Source organism: Aedes aegypti, unplaced genomic scaffold, assembly GCF_002204515.2.
Source record: "Aedes aegypti strain LVP_AGWG unplaced genomic scaffold, AaegL5.0 Primary Assembly AGWG_AaegL5_hic_scaff_1765_PBJ_arrow, whole genome shotgun sequence".
NCBI lineage: Eukaryota > Metazoa > Arthropoda > Insecta > Diptera > Culicidae > Aedes > Aedes aegypti.
The window spans coordinates 1-7,331 of record NW_018735229.1 but is presented as its reverse complement, the minus strand read 5'-3'; the positions used below and the strand labels follow the sequence as shown (position 1 = coordinate 7,331).

General features: G+C 39.4%; 1 pseudogene; it reads left to right on the top strand.

Annotated features, from left to right (window-relative positions):
* Positions 1–2,214: 2,214 nt before the first annotated feature.
* Positions 2,215–6,093, top strand: LOC5564867 (annotated as a pseudogene).
* The last annotated feature ends 1,238 nt before the right edge of the window (positions 6,094–7,331 follow it).

Below are 7,331 nucleotides of genomic sequence, written 5' to 3'. Positions count from 1 at the left end.
TTACATAATATTTTTTTCCTCGGAGCAGCAACTAAAATCTTTCGAATGGAGTCTAAAAATCATCTTTGTGACATTTCTTCATTTTGATACTTTTATTTTAGAAAACTGCTTCCCTCATTTGATCCACTAGACTACTGCAACACGACGGCCACTAATGATGCAAGTGAGCTAAATTCTAGCGACAGCTGAATTATTCATATGACTTTTTTGATAAGATAAAAAGCTGAAATTTGGCAATTGGACTAAAACTAGGGACGATCTATCCATACAAAATAGCGCATGTAATTTTTATGGTCTAACTAACTTACCCTACGTGGCTAACCACGTTTCAAACGAAATTTGAAAGCGAAAACCTATGTATGACCCCATCTACAAATTACGTAACACTCTAGGGAGTGGGGAGAGTAGGCCTCAAGCGTTATGGTTCATACAAAAATTTGAAATTTTTCATACAAAAAGAGTTACGGTTGGGGGCAAGGGGTCGAAAACTACCAAATTTTAGCGTTACTTATTAAATGAACACTGCCTATAATCTTTCAAAGTGCACAATACTAATGAGCGCAAAATTGCCTAAATTCATGCTCTGACCATACTCCATCATGCACGTGGCCTTAATGTTGTTGAAATGTTCTAATATGAAATAATTACAATGCTGCATCAATTTCTCCCCCTTCCCCTGATTGGTTGCATTCGGACGTTGGAGGCGCCATTGTTGCCTAAGCATAGAAGATCACCAGCACATATACACTGGGGGTGTCTGTTAGTCCCAAACATTCATCTGATTGGTTCCTTGTGTAAGTGCAGCTGATACTGGAGTAGCAACCACGGACGACCTCCGCTCAAGCTCAAAAGTATACGTTTTATTCCATAGTCCATTACAACCATTGGTACCGGCACTGGTTTTCATTGGATTTCTACAAGAATTCTTCCAGAGAAGAAAACATCTATTAAAATTCCTTTAGGGTGAGATCATAAATAAAGCATGAATTATTCTAGTAGATTTTTTTGAAGGAAGCTCAGGAGAAATCTTTGGGATAACTCCCTAAAGTATCATCTGAACAATGATTTTGAAGGAAATCCTGAAGAACACTGAAAAACTGCTTTGGAAATTTGGAAAAACTTCTTTTCACGCATAGGTGGCGCTGCGATGAAAACTTTTTTATTTCACGTCCTAGAGTTTAGAACGTGTAAAAATAAGAAAGTTTGCCGAAGACACCAAAGTTCTAGGACTTCGAATAACAAATTATGTTAATAAAGGTGAAAAATCTCTTAAATCAGTTAATAAAAGTGGAAGTGCTCATAAATACACTAAACTGAGAAGTAGGATCTGTTTCAGTGTGTCCCAGTAATGCCAAGAAGAAGATAAATCCGTGATAGAATGGATGAATTCCTGGACAAATCTTGGGGGTAATAACTGGATGAAATTTTGTGCAAATGACACAATTAGTTTGTAAAGAAATTCCTGGCGAAATATTGTTAAATAACTCCCTGCTGCATGACTTATTTAAAATAAAAATCGTTAAGTCGCAAGGAATCTCCAAAGCATTCCTTAACAGTGTGCTCTGAAAATAGTCTGCTAAGATTCTCTAAAGATACTTATTATAACATTACTCTTGGAGTATGCCATGTTTCGTATCTTCTACTCTACGATTGTTCTCTATTTGGTTTATTTTATTATATAAGACAATTATTGTTAATGTTCCATGAAGGAACAAACGGCGCAGTCTAACTTTCTGTGTTTTTTTTTTAAACTTTTGAAAGCAGTAAATAACACACATATTACGCTTTTCGAAATCTCTCCGTAACAAAAATTGATTCAGTCACTTCGGGTGTTGTTTTAAATTATGTAATGGGCCTAATGATCCAAATCTCGGTTCAAACACTGATGAATAAAATTCGCGATCGAGAGTTGGTTTGATCAGTGGCGAACGACTGGGATGTCCATCAAACCACCGCTACTAACGATTCCTCTTCTACCGCCTTAAACGCACCCCACATCGGCTTTTTCCTATTTGATTGCAAATAATTTCGCGTTTCTTTCCGGGCCATGTTGATGTTCGCTCAATTGTGTAACAAGTTATCATTCAAATTAAAAAATAAAAGTTAATCAATTATTTCTCTTTCTATCTCTTTGCAGTGACTGGCATCGGCAAACCGTGTTCATAGTGCTTAGGCCATTTCGTATTTTGTGTTCGTGTGGTTAGTGTCCTTCATTCCCTCGACCGGAATAGTCTATTACCCGTTGTCCGTGAACCGAATCATGCAAATATGGATCTGTCTATCTTTGTCGTAATCCTCGTTGGGACCCTGGTCTCGCTTTTGGGACTGCATTTCTTCCTGCTCAAGCCTCTGTCGGGCAAATCGTTTGAAGAGGAACTGAAGGAGAAGCGTGAGATGCGCGAAAAGATTCTGGGTACAGCCGGAACGGCCAAGGCCGCTTCCACCGGTAAGGACAACGCGCACAAGAAGGGCAAGAAAGTGAACAAGAAACCGCCAACAGCAGAAGCAAAAGAGCGCTGCGGCTGTGAAGGAATCCGACGCGGCTGAAGCGGAAAGCGATTCGAACTCTTCCGAGAGTCAAATGGAAGAGGAGATCAACCCGTTGACCTATGCTAGCAAGAAGACTAACGCCAGTGTGGAATATGTGGAGACCGAGGCATTTGCGCTGACCGATTCTCAACATAAGGTAAGAAGATAAAGAAAATTTGAAAATGATTGTGGATCAATGTTGCGATTGCCACATACCACGATTCCATTTTAGAAACTTATTAGGTGCTCTTCTTTTCTGGCATTACGTAGCAAACTGGGACAGAGTCTGCTTCATAGCGTTATGTTATATGAACACCAAAGCAGAGCTTTCTTTGCCACTGTTGCATTGCATATCGAGGATATTTTTGTGGCCCTTAGAAGTAGTATTGGTAGACTCAAACTCAAATTTTAATCATTGAGTTCTCCCGCGAGAGCAAACTTATTCGAAACTCACGCATGAGATATTGGTGGAAAATAATTTGTTTGCGCTCAGGCCTTAAAAAAATGATTCAATCATAACTCATCGAAAATCTGTTAAAACCCAAAGTTGTTGTTCACATTACAAAGTTTGTTATATGTCTAGTAGAATAACAAACGATAAGTGCTGTGCATACGTCTCATACATGATGTTTTGGCTGTTTGCGCTGTGTGAGCTACAAATCAAGCGTGAAAATCTCAAGCATGATCCATATCATTTTGAGATTTTCGTAACGCAACTGCTTGCGAAAACAACTTCAACGGCAAAAAGATCCTCGACCCAATACGCATTGTTCAATAAGTGATTGTGATAAATCTCGATCGTTTTTTTTTTTTGGAGATAATTCTTCTTCTTCCTGGCGTTACGTCCCACTGGGACAAAGCCTGCTTCTCAGGCTTAGTGTTCTTATGAGCACTTCCACAGTTATTAACTGAGAGCTTACTATGCCAATGACCATTTTGCATGTGTATATCGTGTGGCAGGTACGAAGATACTCTATGCCCTGGGAAGTCGAGAAAATTTCCAACCGAAAAGATCCTCGGACCGGTGGGATTCGAACCCACGACCCTCAGCTTGGTCTTGCTGAATAGCTGCGCGTTTACCGCTACGGCTATCTGGGCCCCCAGATAACGTGTTTTATTATTTAACAAGTTGCCAACTTATCCGAACCCATTCTACCGGCATTGACTCCCTAGATGGGGTTCGGATAAGTTGGCAACTTGTTAAATAATAAAACACGTTTATAAAGTATTGTATTATTTTGGAAATAATACAATACTTTATAACGTGTTTTATTATTTAACAAATTGCCAACTTATCCGAAACCCATCTAGGGAGTCAATGCCGGTTATGGACCCTTTGCGTATTATGGAACCCCCTAAAGAAAAACAAAAAAAACAAACACTCAAACCAACCTTATTTCCTATGAAAATCCACCGGGGGAACTTCGATTGCATTGTAAGTCAGCAGTTTCAGGCAAAATTATTTGGTTAGGCGCAATAGGGCACGTCGGCAGCAAGCCGGATTACATGGGAATCAAATGGAGGGTCCATAATACGAAAACGTCAAATTTGTAAACAATCCTATTATGAACCCCAGGAGGGTCCATAATAGGCATTCGGACAACAGTTTTTAAAAATGTATATTTCGCTGGAAAAATCGAATGATTTTGTATGCTCTATAGGCGTACTATGAAGTAAAGAACATTGAATTTGTTGTTAGGACTCCACAAAACGTATACCGGTCTGAGATATCATTGCGGAAAAAGCGTCGCGAATGAATTTCAGCTACTAAGGGGTCCATTTACTAGCATTGCAACCCTAATAATTTCCATGCCAGTACCACCTTTCTTACCTTACTCTTAGGTCAAATAAAATATTAGTCTCTTTCGACTTCATAAACAAAGTTTGTCTATACATTTTGACCTTATTGTTCTTGAGGTGACGATAAAAAAATGATCGAATTATGAATACTATTGAGTGACCTGAATCTGATTTTCCAGATTCGTTACGTTTTTAAATTGAAAGCTTATTTTCGGTTTATCTTTTACCTTAAGTTGTTTCACTTTGCTTGTTCGATAACTTAACGTGGGTGACGGCACATCGCCCTTTTTCACCGTAACGATGCTGTTATGACTTCTGTCATGCCATTCAGGTGTTCGTGGTAGTGCTCTTCCACCTTTCAATCAACTCCCTTAACACGATAAATTGCGACTTGACACTCCCTGTCCAACCAATCGTTCCTATGGAATCCAATGGTTGCTTTACTCTAGATGCTTCAACAAATCCTTACCCCTTGCAATCCTTGAGAGCTATTTCCAGTGGTGTATGCACAACCTCAAATCTTTAATAAGTCTTGTCGCTCTTCGAGCATGAACCCTTAGTTGTGAGCTGCATTATCGTTTATTTAATGTTTGCGGAATAATTATTAAGTACTTATATTTTAAGTAAATAATTCTTTAGTACAATGAAAAAAAAAACAAACATTTCTTCTGTTTATTTCTAGAAAAAAGACAAGCCAAACCAAGGCAAAAAGAACAAACAAAAGGGAGGAATTCTTCTAAACAAAACGGAACCCGTTCTCGTCAAGCAAGAACCAGCTCAAGAGATCAATCATTTTGAAGAGATTCATCCAAAGACGCCCTCGAGATTGCCCCGCCAGCATGTACGTAGTCAAACATGTTATCTGATCAATTTGATACAATCCTAATTTCTCCATTTTAATTCTATACAGAAAGAGGAAGAATCCAGAGCCAAGCCGGCACCCAAGGAGCAGCGCAAGAACAAGAATAAGGACCATGTCAAGCCATCGCCGAAGGGCAGTGCAGTCGAAGAGATTCCCATTGTTCCTGTCGTGGCCCCTGTCGCTACCGTTGCTCCCGTTGTAAGTGAACCCAAACCAGCAACAGCCAACGTTCAATCCAACAAGGAAAAGTCCAATAAGAAAAAGAAAAATGAACTCATCACGCAACAGTTGTCTGCTGAGGTCCAGGACGCTGCCAATGTGCAATCGTTGGTTCGAATTCTTGGCAAAGCGGACCTTCCTCGTAATGACATCCAAATCTTGATTGACTTTCTGCTGAACAAACAGCAAGACACGTTGACTAAAGATCCGTCCGAGTGGAACGATCCATCCGATCCGCTGCAGAAATTGAAGAAACAGTTGCAAGAAAAGGAAAACCAATTGCTCGAAGAACAGAATGCTGCTTCCGGATTGCATGCCAAGTTGAAGGAACTCCGCCAAGAGTTGAACAACGAGAAAACTCACAATGGCGCGGCCCTGAAAAGTTTCACCGAAGAGTTGAACGTTAAGCGCTTGGAAGTTCAAAACCTTACCCAGCAGATCCAGCTCGTTTCGGAAAAGTTTGCTGCCGAAAAGCAAACGCTCTCCCACCAGTTCCAACAGCTGCAGGCTAAGTATTTGCAACTCTCCGAGAAGCATGCCGCTTGCGCAGGAAAGCGCCGCCACTCTCACCCAATTGAACGAGAACATGCAAATGCTCCAAACGTGAACTGATGACCAAGGGACAGTTGTTGAATGAAAAACTACAGGTCGAAGAGGTAAGTTGGGATTGCTGGGGGTTGTAGCAGGGCTGGTTGCAAGGAAATTTCTTTGTTGAGACTTGATCTCTATTTTAACGCAAGTTTCAAAAACTCCGAATATTTATGTGCCTAGAGTCTCAAAAAGCTTTTACGTTACTATTCCACAGGTTCTTCAGAAATGTCTTCTCAAATATCTCGAGGAAAAGTTTTAATGATTCTCATATCCACAGATTTCTAACTAGAAATATTTTCTAGGGGATACCTTCAGAGACTTCCTCCACCAATTCGCCCAGGAACACGGTCGATCATTTCCTCCACTAGTTTTGAGAATGCTTATAGAAATTTCTTCAGAATTTGCTACAAGATAATCCTTGAAAACTCCCAATATGGTACCGTTTTGATTTCATATTACGGACACTTAAGGCCTCAATGAAGTATAACCCATCAGGAAGCATATAAATTAAATTAATCTGTATGATTCTTCGGCGCTATCGAGCCTTCAAAACACTTAAACTTTCGAATGGGTGGATGAAGATTTTGTTTCTTGATGCATGAATTAATTTCAAATAAATAGAAATGTGTGGACACTGTTTCATGATTCTTATACCGGGCGCTTCATTACTCTTGCTCCATATTCCGGGCACTTTGATTCAAATTCCGGGACAGCTCATGAAAATCATAAAAAGACAATAAAATCATTATTTGAAGTTGACAACCACTAAAGAGGGCGTCTTAAGGTAGTCGAGTATTATACATTTTATAGATATCTATAGAAAATTTTGATTAAAATGAGCCTTCGAAAGTGTGAGTTTCTGAACGGCAAAAATTGAAAACATTTCATGTGAAATGTTTCCCCATACAAAATAGAGTGTCCGAAATAAGAAGCTGTCCGTAATATGAATCAAAACGGTACTACTTCCAAAAATTTCCGCAGTGTTCTTATAAAAAATGTCTGGATTGTATCAGGATCTCCTCGAAAGATGTTTCCATTGATTCTTATATAGATTTCTCCAGCTGATACCCTAGGAGACCCTAGGAATCTTTCTTTTGGAGTTCTTCCAAGAAAATTAAAAATGATTTATTCCATAGTTTCGATAACATTCGTTAAAGGAGAACCGTACCTAAAAGGAAGAATTCCTCACAGTTTATACCCGATTTAATCCAGTTCTAGTCATTTTCATGTGGATTTGTTCAAGAATACGTCCACGTTTTTCCCAGGATCCACTCCGAAAATCCATTGTTTGATGAAATCTATCAAAATATCTTCCAGGAATATCTTAATA